General features: G+C 41.5%; 1 long non-coding RNA gene across 4 annotated transcripts in view; it reads right to left on the reverse strand.

Annotated features, from left to right (window-relative positions):
• The window catches only part of LOC106508330, a 52,513-nt gene that overhangs the window by 17,948 nt on the left and 13,971 nt on the right, over positions 1–20,594 (reverse strand). For 2 of the 4 annotated variants that reach the window (XR_002343365.1, XR_001305115.2), the window contains exon 1: positions 383–440. The exons of 1 other annotated variant lie outside the window; for it this stretch is intronic. This is a non-coding gene — a long non-coding RNA (uncharacterized LOC106508330). Of the gene's footprint in view, positions 1–382; positions 441–10,799; positions 14,252–20,594 lie in introns of those variants that run through there. One more of the 4 variants, XR_002343366.1, reaches the window with a different exon arrangement.

Raw genomic sequence — 20,594 nt, forward strand, 5'->3', positions numbered from 1 at the left:
ATAATAAGCTATTTAAGCCTCACAGCAATAGATGAAGCAGATAGTTATCTATTCACAGTAAAAGAATTGCAGCTCAAGGAGATTAACTTGCCCAAGATCCTACCAGCAAAAGCCAAATCAAAGAACTGATGGCTTAAACCACTAGATTATCCTATCTCTCACAGGAATGCAGATTAACACTGATTTAAAAATTATAAATTAGTTAGTAATATTTTTAAATGTCTTGACTCATTTTTTTCTAAGCACAGCCTTATTTTTGTCCTGTTTTACCTTATTTTACTTTCAAACCAATGCTTTTTACTTTCAGACCAATATTTTACTTTCAGAGATAGCTAAAGCAGAGAACACTATCTCCATTTAAGAAGAGGAACATTGGAGTTACCGTTGTGGTACCGCGGAAACAAACCCAACTTGGATGTAGGTTCAATCCCTGGCCTGGCTCAGTGGGTTAAGGATCCAGTGTTGCTGTGACTGTGGTGTAGGCCGGCAGTTTCAGCTCCAGTTCAGCTCCTAGCGGGGGAACATCCATAAGCTGCAGGTGCAGCTCTAAAAAGGAAAAAAATAAAAATAAAGAATAGGAACATTGAAGCACATTCTCCTCTCTCCCTCTCTCTCTACCTCCCTCTGTCATGCGCACGCACACACATGCACATGCACACTACCCATTAGGGGGGAAATAACAGAGCTTGGGCAACTCAGTGGCCAAATTTGCTGCAGAGCTACCAGGACCCTAAAATGAAGAGATTCAGTCCTCTGCTGTTTTTAGCCAGTAGCACCTGGTGTCCAGGGTGAAGAAAATAAACCCATTCCATCAAAATGCCAGAACACAGGCCCTCGAGCTGCTTTATCAGAGGACCAGGTGAGAGGATTCATAAGTAATAACCAAGGAAACTATTTCCAAGTGGAACAAACTCTTAAAATAATAAATGTGGCAGGAGTTCCCATTGTGGATCAATGGTAATGAACCCAACTAGTACCCGTGAGGATGAGGGTTTGATCCCTGGACTCACTCAGTGGGTTAAGGATCCAGCATTGCTGTGAGCTGTGGTGTGGGTGACAGACGAGGCTTGGATCCCAAGTTGCTGCAGCTCTGGCGAAGGCCGACAGCTGTAGCTCCAATTCGACCCCTAGCCTGGGAACTTCCATATGCCCTGAGTGAAGACCTAAAAAGCAAAAATAATAACAATAATAATAATAATAATAATAATAATAAATGTGACCAATCTTGACCACTACTAGACGTCTTCCCTCTTCCCAGGGATCTACCGTGAGTCTGTTGGCAAGATAGAACTCTGTGGTGAGGAGGTAATTTGCAATTAGCTTTAGGAATAAAAGAGTAAACACAAGTTGGTCCCACAGATTGATGATAATTAACAGAGTAAAAGACAATATCTATCAGTTACAAAAAGGAAGCACTGGTTTGAAGAAGAAAAGTCATCCCAGGTCTGGTTTGTTGATAATTTGGGGGCAAGGGCTATGTCTTATTCATCTTCGAATACCCAGCACCCAATATAATGTCTGGGACACAGTCAGTGCCCAATAAATTTTGTTTAATGATTAGTGAACCTTAGCCAGAATATAATGATGGCCATGTCTGCCACTATGTTCCAATTCTCAAAAACCAAAAATATGTTTATGATTATGTTTATAAAATCTACTTAATTGAACAAGGAAGATACTGAAATCACGTAAAAAAAAAAAAAAAAAAAAACCTCTAGCCTGGGGAGTTCCTTTCATGGCTCAGCAGTAACAAGCCCGACTACGATCTATGAGGATGTAGGTTCAATCCCTGGCCTTGCTCAGTGAGTTAAGGATCCTGCGTTGCCACAAGCTGTAGTGTAGGTCACAGATGTGGCTCAACTCCCATGTCACTGTGGCTGTGGCATAGACTAGCAGCTGCAGCTCTGATTCAACCCCTAGCCTGGGAACTTCCAAATGCCACGGGTGTGGCCCTTAAAAAAAAAAAAAAGCCAAAAAAAAGAAAAAAAGCGAAACAAACTCTAACCTGAATTTCCCAGGGAATTTCCTCAACTTTTAACTTCCATGGCTTGTAGCATTCTTATTTAATGAAAGCAATTCCATTACTGTGCGTAAATTTCTAAACCAACCCATAAAATCATTTTATCTGAATATAGAAGAATAATAGCATTCAAATATATCATAGAACAATTATCCCATGGTAATCACATTTACTTGGCAACATGTATTTGAAAATCCAGTGTAAGATGGCAGAGAAAGAACTCCTGCTGGTGTCCCACTTCAGATTCAAGAATTCCTTCCTAAATCCCTTTCTATTATGCTTTACCTTCCATGGCCTATATCCATATATCTATCCAAATGAAACCTGCTTCTCCTCCTGTTTCCTGAGTCTCAGTGAGTGGCACCACCATCTACCTATTGATTCACGTCTGAAACTTTGGAAACATCCTCCCTCAGTACATCCCCTCACTCCCACACCACACATCCATATCCAAGCACACACATCTAATAGGCTATCAGGTACCAATGATACCAATGATTCTACTCAGCTACTGCTTTAGTACAGGACATTATCTTTCTAGCTTATTGCAGATGTTTCTGGGTTCCAGAGAGTAGAAACCTGTAAATATAATAAGTCTTCTTGCCATTCCTATGCATATAAAGTTTAACTGATCATAAGTCAGAAGAGAACAACAGTGAGCTTAAGAGATGTGACCTTAGAAGTGGATACACTCTCCAAAAAAAGGCACACTTATTCTTCAGGACCTTGGAGAGAACCAACCAAGGAAGTCAATAAATAGAGCTAGGCAAGTACTGCAACACTGGGATGGTAAACAAGGCAAATGTTGGAAGGAAGTTAGGTTAGACTTTCCAACCACAGGTTGTCACTGATTTTTTTCCATTATAGTTGGTTTACAGTGTTCTGTCAATTTTCTACTGTATAGCAAAGTGATCCAGTCACATGCACACACACACATATATATATATATATATATCATATTCCATCATAAGTGACTAGATATAGTTCCCAGTGCTATATTGCTTATCCATTCCAAAGGCAATAGTTTGCATCTATTAACCCCAGATTCCTAGTCCATCCCACTCCCTCCCCCGTGGAAACCACAAGTCTGTTTTCCAAGTCCATGAGTTTCTTTTCTGTGGCAAGTTTCATTTGTGCCCTATATTAGATTCCAGATATCAGGTTGTCTTTCTGATCCTTGAGTACATCAAGTCATATGACAGACTTTTGCTCCAGTTGTTTCCCTTGACTGCAACCCTCTACCCCTATATCTTTGTATAGCTGTTAGTGTCTCACCATTCAGGTCTCAACCCAAATGACTCGGCAGGAAAGCCTTTCCTCAGTCACCCTTATCCCATTTCCCCATTTCACTTTCTTAGTAACAGCTGACACTATTTGAAACTCTGTTATTTCTTCATTTGCTTAAGTGACTGTTGTCTCCCTGGCCTTCACAGAAGGTAAGCTCTGTGGGTGAACATGAGATTAACTGTCATATCTTTAGTGTTTAAAACATATCTGACACCCAGAAGGCACACTATAAATATTTGACAAATGAGCAAATGAAATAAGACAAGCCATGAGAACAGGCAATTAGATTTGAAGTTTAGAAGACTAGTGAGGACCTCGAACTAAAGAGTTGGAGCTAATACCAAATACTTACTGGTTTTGGAGAAATAGGATTCAAGATGCCATGTATAGATTTGTATTAGCATGACCCAGGTGGGGACAGGCATCTAACACACTCATTGAGTGCCAGGGAAATACTCCTTTTTTTTCTTTCTTTTTTTTTTTTTTTTTCTTTTTAGGGCCGTACCTGTAGGCATATGGACGTTCCAAGGCTAGGGGTCCAATTGGAGCTACATCTGTGGGTTTACCCCACAGCCACAGCCACATCAGATCTGAGCCACATCTACAACCTATATACCACAGCTCACAGCAACGCCAGATCCTTAACTCACTGAGCAAGGCCAGGGATGAAACCCACAACTTCATGGTTCCTATGAGGTTTCCGCTGAGCCATGATGGGAACTCCCCAATACTACATTTTAATTTCTAGAATAATTAATACATCTTAAACTAATAAAACAAGACAGTCCCTTATTTGGGCCTCTGCGAAAGCAACACTATTTCCGACTCATTTCCTCTAGAAAGTGATTTAGATTTTCTCAGTGACATTAGGTGCAACTGACCAGACAAATCATTGGGTGGGTTTGACCACTTCAGAGGTCAGTGGGTAAGAACCACTGCCCCAATCCCTCATTTCCAGAATTCTTAGGAAGGCTTGGGTTTTACCATTTGTCTCTGTCAATGGAAAAGGCTTATAGTGGTGGTAGGACAAATTATATGCCCAGGATTTGAATTTAGTAAACCACATATTATTTGGCTGGTGGTTTTAAATATTTTTAATTAACCACCCCAATTTTAGAAATCAACAGATTTCACATAAAAAATAAAGACTTCCAGCCCCTTTTTAAAACACAGTTGTTCTAGGAAGTCTCTTTTGGCCCAGTGGGTTAAGGATTCAGCATTGTCACTAGAGCAATTTGGGTCACTGCTGTGGCACTGGTTCAATCCCTGGCCTGGGAACTTTCATATACCACAGGCATGACCAAAAAAAGTTCTTGAAATTGAAATATTGACCCTTGAATTCCCACATGACAAAAATCACTTGACATGGAGGGGCCACTGCACCCCTGAAATGGTAGTTGTAGTCTCAGTGCTGCCACAGTCCCCAGGATTCCAACTGGGTAATACCAAGCCTGCTTCACTTATTTACTTTAACTGCATGGCTCTTGAAGGCATTTGAGTTTGAGGTCCTCCACTCTGAAATAAAAGGATCAGATGCTCCTAAGAATTGGAGACATGGGAATAATGAAGAAAATAAACTATCTGTAAGAAGTCAAAGTGTCCATTTTCCAAAAAAAAAAAAAAAAAGCAACCAATTAGTGCTACATTGCTACGGACATTAACTTGCATGTGTTAATTATAAAGATATTTATGAGGATATTGACACTGTATTGCACAGTGTCTCCTTAAAAGAAGGGAATTGCATGCATGTTTAATGGGCACACATGTGCATACAGGTATGCACATAATAGTCAATAAATATTTATAGAATAGATTAATGAGAGGCTCAAAGTGTTAATCAAAACCCTAAACAATAAAAAAAAAATTTTTTTTTTAATTTCTTGGGCCACTTCCGCGGCATATGGAGGTTCCCAGGCTAGGGGTCGAATCGGAGCTGTAGCCACCGGCCTACGCCAGAGCCACAGCAACGCGGGATCCGAGCCACGTCTGCAACTTACACCACAGCTCACGGCAACGCCAGATCATTAACCCAATGAGCAAGGGCAGGGACCTAACCCACAACCTCATGGTTCCTAGTCGGATTTATTAACCACTGCGCCACGATGGGAACTCCTAAAAAAATATTTTTAACTGCTGCTGTACACCTTACAGCTTCTGAGCCCACTGTACTTCTCTTTATTTTTCCTTTTATTTTGTGCAGTTGTAGCCCGAGACTGAGAATCGAGATTTAATTAAAACCCATTAATTAATTGCAAATAAAACTGCTAGATCAAGTATCAGTTACTCTGTTTGCATTAGTTTAACATGGTCTGAAAGTGCATTCATTACTTTAATGAAGCCAGAACTCCTTGGTTTGGACATCTTGGTTCTAGCCGGGGCTCTGCCACTAACTGACTATGGTTCTTTGAGCAAGTCACTTGGCTCTCTGACCAAAGTTTGATCATCCATAAAATTATATGATCTCCATGGCTTCTCTCTGCTTTACGGTCTCTTATTTCTATAAAAAACAAAGACAGTGAGAGATAAGAGCTGGAAACTCAGAGCCAGCAGAGTCTAAGGAGAAAAGACCAAGAAGGGATTTTTTTCCCCCAATAATTAAGGCAAGGAAGCCTCCAAATGCCTCGGTTGCAATCCATGGTGGGACAAGAGAGGATCGTGAACTCATTAGCCGAATGTTGAGTAAAACTCAGGGAAGAAAAGAGAGTAATGAGAAGGGAGTCCAACTAACTGAAGACTGAGAGAATTCTAAAGAAAAAAAAAAACATGGAAAGTTCTGCTAATTAAGCCATTTAGAAACTGAACAACTGAATATAATTCTTACTGAAGCAATAAGAAAAGAGCTAGAGGATGCGTGACAGTAACACGTATATGTGTTAATAGACAAAAACAGAATTCCCCCAAGTAACTTAGGACAAGCCCCATGAAAACAAATAGATGGCAGGTGGGAAACAGCACCTGAATTTCAATGAGAATTTTTTGTTTGTTAGTTTATTTATTTATTTATTTATTTATTTTGCTTTTAAGGGCTGCACCCATGGCATATGGAAGTTCCCAGACTAGAGGTCAAATCAGTGTTGCAGCTGCCGGCCTATACACCACAGCCACAGCAACACCAGGTCCGATACCACAGCTCATGGCAATGCCAGATCCTTAACCCACTGAGCAGGTATCAGACCCGCATTCTCATGGATACTAGTTGGGTTTATAACCACTGAGCCACAACAGGAACTCCTCAACGTGGGTTTTTAAAATATAGAGAGGAAGCACATAGTAAGTGCTCAGAAATATTTGTTGAATTAAATTCTATTATTAAAAGCTCTGGGAGTTCCCTTTGTGGCACGGTGGAAATGAATCCGACTAGTATCCATGAGGAATGCGGTTCAATCCCTGGCCTCTCTCAGTGGATCAGGGATCTGGTGCTGCTGTGAGCTGTGGTGTAGGTTTCAGAAGCAGCTCAGATCCTGAGTTGCTGTGGCTGTGGCATAGGCCAGCAGCTACAGCTCCAATTCAGCCCCTAGCCTGGGAATTTCCATATGCCTCAGGTGCGGCCCTAAAAAAAAAGAAAAGCAAACATAAATAAATAAATAAACAAACAAACAAATAAATAAAAGCTCTCATGTGTTTCACTACCTAAAAACTGTCACTTCAAAAAGTTAAAAATACAAACAACCTCAGTGATTATTCCTTTTTACAAAACGACTTGCTACAAATATATTTTATACTGAAATGTTTTCACCTTTAAAGCAAAACATGAAAACACTTCCATTTACAAAGATTTTTCATTAACAAACATATAAAAAGAGTTCAGCATCAATGCAGTATTTAGTTTTGCATCCACTTCACCTAACACAGTATCAGACACGGATGGATACATAAATTTCAATGAATGGATATGTCTTTTTGGCTATCTACTGCTGTATAACAAACCACCCCAATTCAATGGCTTAAAACAATGACTTTATCTTTCGTGATTCCAAAGGTAGACTAGGCTCAGTGGGCAGTTCTTCTGGTGGTTTCATTTGGGGCCTCTGGTGTGCTTGCAGTCAGATGGCAGCTTGGCACAGGTTTATCTGGAGGCTCACTAGGCTGCTGGGATGATGTGGCTTCCGTATCAAGTTTCTCCCTCTCTACGTAGACTCTACATGTGGTCATTCATCAATGAATGAATATGAAAAAATTCTATTTGAGTGAGTTATATTTTTATATACTATCTGTAAAGTTCTTTTCTCCACTCAAGAAATATTTGTTGAGCCCCTATATCTGGCAGCACACTGTTCTTGTGTGTGGAGGAAAAATGGGGTCTCCTTTGCCCCACTCATATGTTAGCCCCTGAAGAATCAGAGAATTTAGAATTAGGGAAAAACATCTTTAACTGAAAGTTGGGACATTTAGTTGAAAATTTTTTAGTCTCTTTGTCATTGGCTCCAGCCTCCTCAAGCCTCAGGGGAAGTAGTTTTGCTGCAATAGCAGCAGAAAACCATTGCAAACTCTTGGGGGAGCAGTTACATGATGAAAGTGGTATGTGGGAGGGTTCATTTGGCAGCAGAAATTAGGGTTAGTGAGACACAATCTTAGATGCAAGTTGACCTAGGTCCAAACCAGTGTAGATGGAAAAGGAAGGAATTTGATTATAGATCTTGGTGAACTATAGAAAATGAATAAGAAACATGCCAAAGATTAGTGAAACTGGGAGAATAATGGTGCCATCAATAACAAAAACAAGAAGGAAGAATGCGGGACACTTGGAAAAGGAGTCGTGTGTGGGAAGAATAGATCCATCCAGATTTGGACTTACTCATTGGGATAAGAGGACAATTGAACAGGGCTATGTGATAGGCAGCCAGTGGTTAATTTAAAAAAATGAAAAGAATGAGCAGCAGGCTAAGGATAAGAGAGAGAGAAGGGTGGGGATTCAGGAGCCGATGATCTGCTTCCATACTTGACCCCCTTGGCTTCAACACAACCTTACCCCACCAGCCAGTGAAGAGGGCCGTCCAGGCCACAATCAATGTCTAGATCTGAGACTTGGAATTCTGCAGGCCTGTCAAGTCACCCTGCTTCCTATGAAGATCCCAATACACCAGGAGAATCCAGGAAACACAGGGGAGAATGGATTGCTAGCAAGGACAGGATACCAAAGACCACTTCTTTGTGGAGTAGCCAGTAACTAAGTGAGTAAATGAGAACCCAAAACAGATCATTTTCTGACTTCCCCCCAAATTATTTTCAAAGGAGTACAATGTCACTACTTATTGTTACGGACGGAATGTTTGTGTACCATCTCAAACTTATTTATTGAAGACCTAACCCCAATGTAATATTATAAGTTGAGGCTTTGGAAAGGTGATGAGGTTTAGATGATGGCATGAAGATAGAGCCTTCGTGATGGGACTCGTGCCCTTATAAGTAAAAGTATAGACATCAGAGCTTTGTTTCTCTACCACATGAGGATACAGCAGCAAGGCAGCCATCTTCAAGCCAGGAAGAGAGCCCTTACCAAAAACCAAACTGGCCAGCATCTTCACTTTGGATTCCCAGCCTCCAAAACTATGATAAATAAATATCTGTTGTTTGAGCTACCCAGTCAGTGGTATTTTTTTTTTAATAACAGCCCAAGTTGACTAAGACATTTATCCTTTGAGTAGGTACTATATTCTATATGGGATTGAACTTGGTGAACTCCCAATAAGCTCATAAATGGTTTGACATAAGTCAAGCTCCCTTTGGGAATAGCTTGTGTCTCCAACACCTGTGGTGCTGGATATTCCTGCCTTTAAGCCATGACAAATAAACAGTGCTTGTGTAGATGATGGCTGAGAACTTGAGTTCCTTTAGTTTTGTTGTTCTATGTGACCACTTGTAGTTTTTTTTTAATTTGTACTTAAAAGTTTAAAACAGTGGGAATTCCTTCTGGGTGCAGTTAGTTAATGATCCAGCATTGTCTGTGGTAGTGTGCATTTGATCCCCAGCCAGCACAGTGGGTTAAGAATCTGGCATTGCCACATCTGTGGTGTAGGTCACACCTGCAGCTCCAGTAAGATCCTTGGCCCAGGAACTTTCCTATGCTGTGGGTGTGGCCAAAAAAGAAGGAAAAAATGTTTAAAACAGTGAAACAGAGTGACTAGAGAGAGCATTTGAAAATATGCTCAAATGAATCTGAAGTCCAAATGCTTCTCTCATGTACTCTCGAAACCAAAGGACTGTTGGGTTAGGGGCCAATTCTAGCTAATGATAATATCATTCAATCTCAATAGTAGCATAGTAATTGTTTAGCCCTTACATATCAATTTTTCTTTTAAGAAGGAGTGTTTTACTATTATTTGCTGGCATATGATGATAATAAAAAACAGACCAGCTTTCAATTAGCTTTATAATTTTAAAAGTGTCTCTATAGAAAATACACCCACTCATCACCTACATTCAGGGTAGACCATTCCCACAGCCCTGTCCTTGGTATGCCAGATAGAGCCTGGCTCTGAAAAACAACAGCATAGTGATGTGACACTAAACGGCCTCAGTTCCCAGTGTGCATGGACACAGATCAGAATGAAAAGACCTATACTGGACTGAGGCCACTTCTGCATAGATTGCACAACCCACATGGGATAATTTGACTACCAGAAAAGTCAAATAACTTGCCTGAGTACCTAGTTAGTGAATTGCTGCCTAGGACAGACTTCTGGATCTCACCAATATCTGTCTTCTTTCTTTCCTTGGTAAACTGGTGGCTCATGTTCCCAGTCCCCTTGCATCTAGGTGGGGACATGCCACTCGTTCTAGCCAGTGGAATGAAGCAAGAAGTGATTCTTGACATTTCCAACCTAAGCAGCTAAAATAAGTCCTATCAGATTCTCCATGTCTCCTGGCTGGAGACAGAGAATCCAGTGGAGGACTCAGAGAACACAATAGATGGAAGGAGCATGGATCCCTGAATCTCTATATACAAGTGTGATCAAACGCAAGCTGGCCAGCTGGAGGGCGAGATACCACATGGAGTGGAACAAGCCAACTAGCTAAGTCCTCTTAGACTAGCCAGCCCCCAGCCAGATCTGTAGATTAGCACAGAGGTATGGGACAACAAATATATAAATATATGGGTGGGCTGTGACATAAAATAGAAATATATCTTTAGGGTGTGAAGCCATTGGGATTTTGGTGTGATTACAGTTGTTTCTCCACAGTGACGCCTTGCCATGATTTGAATCAAGGTCAGTTTGACCCCAAAGCCTATACTCCCAGGGGCCACAGAGCATGGCTGGCAATAGACCCCACCTCCTAGCCCAGATTACCCAAATTACACATGGCTAGCCAGAAAACTATCCCTAAAATCCCAACACTCATGATCTCACCAGCGGTACTAGACTCTAGAAGAACCCTTGGGAAAATATCTGTGGCAGTTAACTTTTGCTACATAACAAAACACTTCAACACCAAATGGCTCAGAACAACAACAAAAAGAAAAAAAGAAAAGGAAAACATTGTTTTAGCTCACAATTTTGAGAGGCTGCAGTTTGGGTCTCCTGCACCTGAATGGTTCTTCCAGCCTGAGGCCAGACTCTGCTAATATCAGCGGGACACATACATCATACATCATGCATCATACATCCGTGATCAGCTGCAGAGTTAGCTGGCAGCTTGTTGTTTGTGATGGCTCATTGCTGCTCATGTGGTGTCTCTTCCTCCAGGAGACTAGCTTGAGCTTGATCATTTTGGTGGTAGCAGTTGCAAAAGCAGCTCCAGTGTACAAGCACTTTTCAAGATGTTCTCTTTGGCCAAATCAAGACAAATGGCTATGGCAAAAGTCAGTGCAGGAGGGCCTGGATACAGAAGGTGGGAACAAATTCGGTCATTACTACAATCAGTCTACCCCAATATCCAAGTCACTGTGTGGAGACCAGAGCACAAAGCAAATGTGTCCTAGCCTTTATAGCTCCTCAACTGGTTTCTTCCAGCCTCTGACCTCCAAGTTTCCAGCAATACAATGGGAGTACAATCTATGGGACAACATCATCAGTTGGCTTTTTGTTGTTGTTGTCGAGTTTATTGGAAACCACACTTGGGAGGAAGTGACCAAGTCATTGCTCCTAGGGCCGGTTTGGCAGAACCCTGGAGGCAGAGAGCCTTCTCCATCTGACAGAAGGATGGTTCCGCTGAGAAACCATCTTCCTGCAAAAAGTGAGTCATGATAAGAATAGAGTGCCAAACCTCCTTCGTACTCCTCAGTGTGGCAAGGTGGATGTGACCAAGGCCCTGGTGAGTGCACTGTTTTTCCTAAGAGGGAAGGGATAAAAGGCTGTCAGGAAAAAGAAAACTGCTATTGGAGCTGCTGCCCAATCTGATTTCTCTTATTAAAGTTTCCCTTTTGTCTTGATTTCTATGTTCAAGATCTTCTCTTTGTGGTTTGCTGTTGTTTCTATAAAAATGCCTTTCACTTGGCAACATCTTAGCCAAGAAAAGCAAAATATCTACCAAGAAAAAAGCACCACATATCTGTCATTTCAATGACTTAAAGCCAGAGCAATAATGAGTTGTTATGAGCTGAATAGTGTTCTCTCAAAATTCATATGTTAAAGTTCTAACCACCAGTATCTCAGAATGTGGCTTTATTTGGAAAGAGGGTCACTGCAGATGTAATTAGTTAAGAGGGGGTCATACTGGACACACACACAGAGAAAATGATGTGTGATGATAAAGGCAGAAATTGGAGTGTTGCAGCAGAAGCCAAGGAGCACCAAAGATTATCAGTAAACTACTGGGAGCTAGGATAGAGGCATGGAACAGCCTTTGGAGGTAACCAACCCCCCCCCCAATACCTTGATCTTGAACTTCTAGCCTCCAGAACTATGAGACAAAGCAGTTCTGTTGTTTAAGCTGCTCAGTTTGCGGTACTTTGTTTGGGTAGCCTTAATGAACTAATGTATGAGTGAACAGCAACCCATGACATGGGCTCTTTCAAATTCATATTCTTTCTTAATCCTTGCCACCGAGACTGTTGGCCCCAGTTCCAGGTGAGAACACTGAGGCTGGAGCAGCATGGCCAAAAGCCAGATTCAAACCCAGGTCTCCTGACCCTGTCTGTGCATTTTACTTTACAGGTTTTGGTTGTATAATGGTTGCTGACAAAGGGTGATGGAAAGGCAAAGATTGGAGCAGCAATTCTAAATGTAGCTATACCCCTGTTGTGCGATAGATTGGTTTCTGAAAGAATTAGTTCTTAATTGATTCCTTATAAACTCAATAATATTGTAAGTGCTCTCTGGCAGTTTCCTATTTAAAGGAACCTTGTGGGAGATCCTTTTGTATAGCCCAGGGTCTCTGGATCATGAATGATCACCCACCTGTCTCCAAATTCATTTGCTTTGCAAGTGTAATATGTTTTCATATGAGAGATTTTTGTGAATGCAGTAGCCTGCCTTCAATCCTGCGCCTCTGCCTTGGCTGGTGGGGACTCAGTAAATGCTGGCTGTTCCCGTTGTGGTTAATGATGGCAATGAAGCACGCCCACCAGCAGCACTACCTTTTAAATACTCGTGGTGTCTGAAATGATTTCCTCCCATTTCAAGCCATTTTGAGCATCCTCAATTTAAAAGCATTGCTTGGGTAGAAAAGGGGAAAAACATCATTTTGTTAAATGCCAACATTTAGCTATTAATTACTCCCTAACTATTAGTGAGCTTTGTGTTAATTACTATTCAAAATACCTAGGTGTTTGTAAATTAGCAGGTGTTTCATTTCCTTTTCTGGGTCTGCCTTTAGGCTGTCTGTGCAGAAAGATTCCCCAGGGGGATGCATATGGTTCACTGGACTGGGGACAGCTATGGCCAGAGTGACTAGAATTTTACTACTTTAATAAGAGCCTCTATTTGGGAATGTGGGTTTTCAGGGGTTTTGACTAGTTCTAAGAGTCTTTCCTGCAACTGTGTGTATTTTTAGTTAATTTGCTAATTTCACAGGCATCATCTAAGTATCTACTCAGTGCCAGGCATTGTGGTTGGCCCTCAAAGATGCAGAGATGAAGCGGATTCTGCCCCGCAACTGTGTTATTATTAGCTAATTTGCCAATTTCACAAGCATCATCTGAGTATCTACTAAGTACCAGGTATTGTCCTTGGCCCTCAAGGTAAAGAGATGAAGAAGACTCTGCCCCTCCTTCTCACAACCTCACCATCTATCGGGAAGATGCACGTGGGAGTCAATAAACCCAACAATGTGATAAGTGCTATATTAGAAGGCTGGAGAAAGGCACAAAAAAAGGTTGAGGGCACAGAAAAAAGAAGCGCTACACTTTGATGGAAATGGCAGAAACCATTTCCCAGAGTTGGTGGCATTCTCACTAAATCTTGAAGGATGAGTAGGAGTATGCCAAATGCATAATGTGACAAAGGACATTTCAAGAAAGGAGAGCAGTGCACACTGAGATGCAGCTATGAGAACCTGGTGCTTAGAGACTGGTGGGTGACTAGACACGGGAGGTGATGAGGGCATAGCAGCAAGTGAATTTAAAATAGTTTTCTGGGACAAGATCCCAAGGGAGCTTGAACATTAGTCCATAAGAAATGTGGAGTCACCGAAGGATTTTATCTTGGAAGGAGAGCCTGATTACATTCGGTGGAATGGAAGATGGCCTGAAATGTGAAAGGCTGGAGTTAGGGGTTTACCCAGAAGACAAAGGCAACAGTTGGAAGTCTAAGCTAAGGAAGCAGCAGTGGAGATAGAAAGGCCATAATTTAAGCAATAATAAGGTCATATTCTAAGTTTGTCACTGGGAAGTAAGAGAGACAAGGGAAGGATTGCGATGACCACACCTCAGGCTTGTGCATCCAGGTGTACTAACCAAAAATGGGGGATGCAGGCAGAAGAGCATCGTGCCTAGTATATTTATTTTTTACAATGATCATCACAATCAAATTTTATTTTATTTTATTTTTTGCTTTTTAGGGATGACCCGAGGCATACAGAGGTTCCCAGGCTAGGGGTCCAATCGGAGCTACAGCTGCCAGCCTATGCCACAGCCACAGCTACTGGGGATCCAAGCCACGTCTGCTACCTGCACCACGGTTCCCAGCAATGTCGGATCCTTAACCTGCTGAGCGGCAAGGCCAGGGATCAAACTCACATCCTCATGGATCCTAGTCAGGTTCATTAACTGTGGAGTCATGACGGGAACTTCATGCCTAGGATATTTAGAGTGCAGAAATTGTAAGGAAGCTTTCGGAAGTGAGAAGCATGCTGACGCCTTCAAGGGTTAGTTTGAGACCTACTCTCTCATTCTGACCCAGCTGCTTTTAAGAAGTTGTACCTGGAGTCACAGAACAAATAAATGGGTTCTCTTCACATTCACATAAACAGGAATCACTGGCTCTTATCAACTAATAATGGAGAGTTTTTCAGTCAGGTTTTCAGTTAATACATAACAGAACCCCCTCCAGGTAACTTAAGCAGAAAAATAATTTATTAAAGGATATTAGGTAGCTCAGAAAATCTCCAGGAGGGCCAGAAAGCAAACCGTGGAGATGATGTGACCAGGAACAACACATGGACCACATTGTGGCTGGCCCCCGTGGAGACCCCACCAAAGGGCATGACACAGCACAGAGTTCACATACCCAGTCGCAGCGACCAGGTTCTGGAAATCTAAAACTCTGCCCTGCTGCTCCCAAGAGCCAAATGTCCCATAGTCATCCTCATCAAAAGGTGGGTTACAGCCCCTGCTTCCTCACTCTACTCTTTTTCTAATTGAAGATTCCTATCAGCGTATCTGAATAGCAGAACTTGGGTCTGTGAATATACCTACTCCAGGGTCAAGAAAGGCTGGGAAAGTGAGTGCCTGGCTTTCCCCTGAGGGAGGGGAGATTTGCAATGCAGAAAATGCCCCAAATATTGAAAGGGCTTTAGAACTTGTGACTAGAAAACAGACAAAGAGAGCTTCAGAAGGCCACTGTTTAAGAAAGAAGCTGGAATTAAAGATTCTCTTCCTCCAGGGTTTTGAGAAGCACTGTTTTTATAGACATCATGACGTTTTACTTTGTACAACAATTCTTTACCTCAGACTGGAAAACTCTCTGTGGCAGATGAAGTATCATTTTTAGCTTCATGAGCCTTATTGTTGGTGCCACATACTACAAAGAGCTCAATAAACGTATCTGTCTCCAAGCCCATAACAACTACAGAACTCTCTCTGCTTATTTATTCAGTGAGCCTTTCCTGTGAGCCTACTATGTGTCCTGACCTACCTTTAGGCATTGCAGCTGATTCTGCAGACATATTGGGCACACATGTTTATTATGTGCAGTCAGCAGGGCCTTCTAAGCAATGTGCATAGATAGGATACCTGGCATTTGTCACACTACGATAATCTGTCATCATAGGAAGCCTCACAGTTTGCCCTGAGGAAGAGGCTTTCATGGTCATTCAAGGAGGTGAGAACTTCCCTTGACAGGACCACCTACTCCACCTTCTTGGTATTGGCTTCTAGAGACTCCACCTCAATAAAAAGAAGCCAGAAGGGAAATGATACTGAGTTCCAAGAAGATATAAGGAAAGTATGTTACAGACCATTCATGTAGACTCTTTAAAATGAGATTTCTAGGAGTTCCCATCGTGGCTCAGTGGTTAACGAATCCAACTAGGAACCATGAGGTTGCAGGTTCGATCCCTGGCCTCGCTCATTGGGTTGAGGATCCGATGTTTCCGTGAGCTGTGGTGTAGGTCACAAACTCAGCTTGGATCCCACATTGCTGTGGCTGTGGCATAGGCTGGCAACTACAGCTCCGATTAGACCCCTAGCCTGGGAACCTCCATATGCCGAGAGTGCGGCCCTAGAAAAGACAAAAAGAAAAAATAAATAAATAAATAAAATGAGATTTCTAGGCCTGAGAGAGAGGCTTAGCCTGCTGATAACTTTATCCCCATCTGCTTCTTCCCAGGGGGCAGTCATCAGCGATGCTCAACCATCCAGGCCATCAGTTCCCCTGCAGCACAGGGAGCTGCCCAATTCTTATTCCTTACCCCAGCAGAGCTGCTCCACCCAGGATATCTGAATTACTATTAGGAAAGAAAGTCATTTATCATAACTTTGCTGCCGCAGAGTTAATCAGGATCCCCATGGGCAGAAGCGAGGCACTGGAGGATGGCTTCACTTCTCAGTCTTGAGTTTCAATGTTGAGATATTAGGAGGCCTCAGAGGGCTCAGGTTTGTTTCCCTGGAAACACAGGCAGAGATAGTCTTCAAGGAAGCCAGGCAAATCCACTGTGACCAGGGGCCCAGGCCAACTCTGCCAGATGACTTCATCAATGTCCAGCACACTGGGGCAAGCTGACTCCCTAGAACCAAGAGTCAGTTAGTGCCCCGCTCCCACTGATGGTGAGGGCTTCTGTGTTGTACTGCAGTAGAGCTTTCAGGAGGGTTTAGTGTAGACTTCCGATCTGAGGCAAGGTGGAACAGATTACATGGACTTTAAGAATCTTGATATTAGTCTCTTTCTCCCTACTATGCCCTAGGTTTCCATGCTCTAGATTTTCATGACCATGGCATTATTCCTTTGGATCTAAGGCTTCTTAAAATGTCAAATATTAGGAGTTCCTGTGGTGGCTCAGCAGAAATGAACCTGACTAGTATCCATGAAGATGCAGGTTTGATCCCTGGCCCCAATCAGTGGATTAAGAATCCAGCATTGCTGCCAGCTGTGGTGTAGGTCACAAACGCACCTCCGATATGGCGTTGCTGTGGCTGTGGTGCAGACCAGCAGCTGCAGCTCCAATTTGACCCCTAGCCTGGGAACCTCCATCTGCAGCAGGTGCAGCCCTAAAAAGCAAAATAAAGAAATAAAATAAAATAAATAAAATCTTTACGGGATCTCATCTTAAGCTATTTTATGTCTGTTTCTACTTACAACCAAGAGGTGTTGAAAATGGCTTGTTACCCTCTCTCCTTAAACAACTAAAAAACAAAGTACATGGAACAATAGGTTTTAGACATTGGAAAACACTAGGTTCCCGTCATGGCTCAGTGGTTAATGAATCCCACTAGGAACCATGAAGTTGTAGGTTCGATCCCTGACCTTGTACGGTGGGTTAAGGATGTGGCGTTCCAGCATTGCCAAGAGCTGTGGTGTAGGTCGCAGACGCAGCTCAGATTCGGCATTGCTGTGGCTCTGGCATAGGCTGGTGGCTACAACCCCAATTAGACCCCTAGCCTGGGAACCTCCATATGCCATGGATGAAGCCCCAGAAAAGACAAAAAAAAAAAAAAAAAAAAAAAAAAAGAACAAAATATGAATGACCTGTGAAAAAATTTCAAGTAGTCTAATATGTGTGTAATTGGTGGTCATAATGATAGGAAAAGGAAAGAGGACGATGTAGAAAAAATATTTGAAGAAATAATGAGGAATTTTTTCCCCAAATTCGATGAAAAATACAGACATAGACCCTAGAAGTTCCAAAAAAAAAAAGTTACAAAGAGTAAAACAAAGCACATCAAGTTCAGATTATGTAAAACCCATGATAAAACAAATATCTTTAAAATATTCAGATTTTTTTTTAAAAGAGACGTATCACATATAGAGAAACAAAGTTAAGAATGACAAGCAATTACTCTTTGGGAACAATGAAAGCCAGAAGAAAGCAAAGTAACATCTTTAAAATACTGAAAGAAAAAAAAATCATCCACCTAGAATTCCCTAAATATTTATATGTTAAACAACACATGTGCAAATAAACAAAGAAGAAATCACAAGGAACCATATCAGGTTTTTTGAACTGAAATAGAGACCCCAACATCTCAAAGTTTATGAAATGCAGTGAGAACAACACTAAGAGAAATTACAGCATTAAACACATATTGGAAAAGAAGATCTAAAATCAATAACCTAAGATAATACCTTAACAAACTAGAATAAAAGTAAATTAAATCTAGCGTAAGAAGAAGAAAGCAAATAATGAATACAATCTAAATCAATAAAATAAAAAAGAGAATAACTAGAGAAAATCAATGAAACAAAAGCTTGTTCTTTGAGAATACCAATGAAATTTATAAACTTCTACACAGATTGATCATGAGCGAAAAAGAGAGAGAAAACACAACCAATATCAGAAGGAGAGAGTGGATATCACAGCACATCCTAGAGAATTAAAAGAATAACAAGGGAATATTATCAACTTTATGTTAATAAATTCAGCAACTCAGATGAAATGGCATAAATTTCTTTTAAGAGGCATAATCTACTGAAGCTCTCTCAAAAGAAGTAGATACTTGAATAGGTCTTAAACTTACTATTAAACAAATTGCATGTGTAACTAAAAATCTTTCCGTGAAGAAAACTCTAGGACCCTAAGACTTCATTGGCAAGTTCTACCAAACATTTAAGGAGAAATAATACTAATTCTACACAACCCCTTTAAAAAAAATTTTTGAAGGAAAGTAGGAGGGAAGAATATGAATGTATTACAACCTTACATGGCAAAAGGGACTTTGTAGATGGCATTAAGAATCTTGAGATGGAGAGATTACCCCACTTTATCCTGATGGGCCCAATGTAACCACAAGTGACAGAGAGAAGCAGGATAGTTGGAATGAGAGAGAGAGATTAGAAGATACTACAATCCTGGCTTTGAAGATGAAAGAAGGGACTGTGAGCCAAGGAATACAGGCAGCCTCCAGAAGCCATAAAAGGCAAGGAAATGGATTCCCCCCCTAGAGCTTCCAGCCCTGCCAGCACCTTGGTTTTCATCCAGTGAGATTCATTTTGGACTTTTGACCTCCAGAACTGCACGGTAATCAAATTTTTTTGTTGTTGTAAGCCACTAAATCTACGTTCATTTTTTTTTTTTTTTTTTGCAGCAATAGAAAACTAATACTACATAGAGAGGGAACACTTCCAACGTACTCTAGGAAGTCTGTATTATCTTGATACCAAAATCAGAAAACAACATGACAGGAAAGAAACCACAGAATATGAACACTAAATGTCATTACCATATTTTCGCAAACCCAATCTAACAGTATATAAAGAAGGTACTTCATCATGCCCAAACAGGGTTTAACTCAGGAAGGAGATTATGATGTAATACTCCATTGTTCTCCAATCCTCTCCAAATTCCCTTAATAGACCTGGCCTCCAGCAACTCATTCTATATCATCCTCCAGCTTTCCCCCCAGTCTACCCCTAACTCAGGATTTATCTGCATCAGCCTCCTCCCCATTTCCTAAATACATAAAGTCACCTCCATATGCTCATGCCTTTGCTCAAGCTAGTCCCCTACAAACACTGTCTTCTCCTGCCCTCCTGATGGAGAATATTTATTCATTCTTTACAGCCTACAAAAGAATATCTTCTTGTGTTCTGAGAAACCCTCTTGGCCTCAGGCTCCTCCTCCTCCCCATCTCTCCTATCTCTCCCATAGCATGCTATTGGGATTCTATTATGGAACTCCACCTTCTGTTATAATTATTACTTTCTTCCTCGACAGTGAGTTCCACCAGGGAAAGAATGGTATGCAGTTTATCTTTGAATCCTCGGTGGCTAGCATTGGGCCTGGCATGTGAGAGACCCTTCAAAAATTATTAATCAATAAATACCTTAGTAGAGAAAATTAACAGCCACTTTAGATGTGTTCTGGGGAAAAGAGGGAACTAATCCAAAAAAAAAAAAAATCCTCAAAGGAACTTGGAAGGGTTGCAGAAACAAGCACATCATCTTTTCCACTCAAAATTACATCATCTGACTTACATCTGCTCAGAGGCCTACCATGTCAAAGCATTTATACAAATAATATTCTATTTGAGTGCAACAAGGAAGATATGATTAAGTGTATGTTCGCTTTTGTTTTTGTTTTTGTTTTTGATGAAGATATTGAAGCTCAGGAAGGGTAAATTATTCACCCAAGATTATAGTATGAGCTAGTGGAAGAGCCTTAAGATCTGCTCCCAGGAGTTCCCGCTGTGGCTCAGCAGTAATGAACCCAGCTAGTACCCATGAGGATTCAGGTTTGATCCCTGGCCTCACTCAGTGGGTTAAGGATACAGTGTTGTCATGAGCTATGGTGTAGATCACAGATGCAGCTTGGACCCGTAGTTGCTGTGGTCATGGCGTAGGCTGGCAGCTGAAGCCCTGACTGGAGCCCTAGCCTAGGAACTTCCATATGCCACAGGAGCAGCCCTAAAAAAGAAAAAAAAAAAAAAAAAAGTTCTACTTCCAATCTGGCTGACTGTTCCCTACTCTGACTACTCCTTCAAGCATATGCCACTATTGTCCATCCCTGTCTGCAGGAAGTAAAAAGTAATAGGACC

Source organism: Sus scrofa, chromosome 4 (assembly GCF_000003025.6).
Source record: "Sus scrofa isolate TJ Tabasco breed Duroc chromosome 4, Sscrofa11.1, whole genome shotgun sequence".
Taxonomy (NCBI): Eukaryota; Metazoa; Chordata; class Mammalia; order Artiodactyla; family Suidae; genus Sus; species Sus scrofa.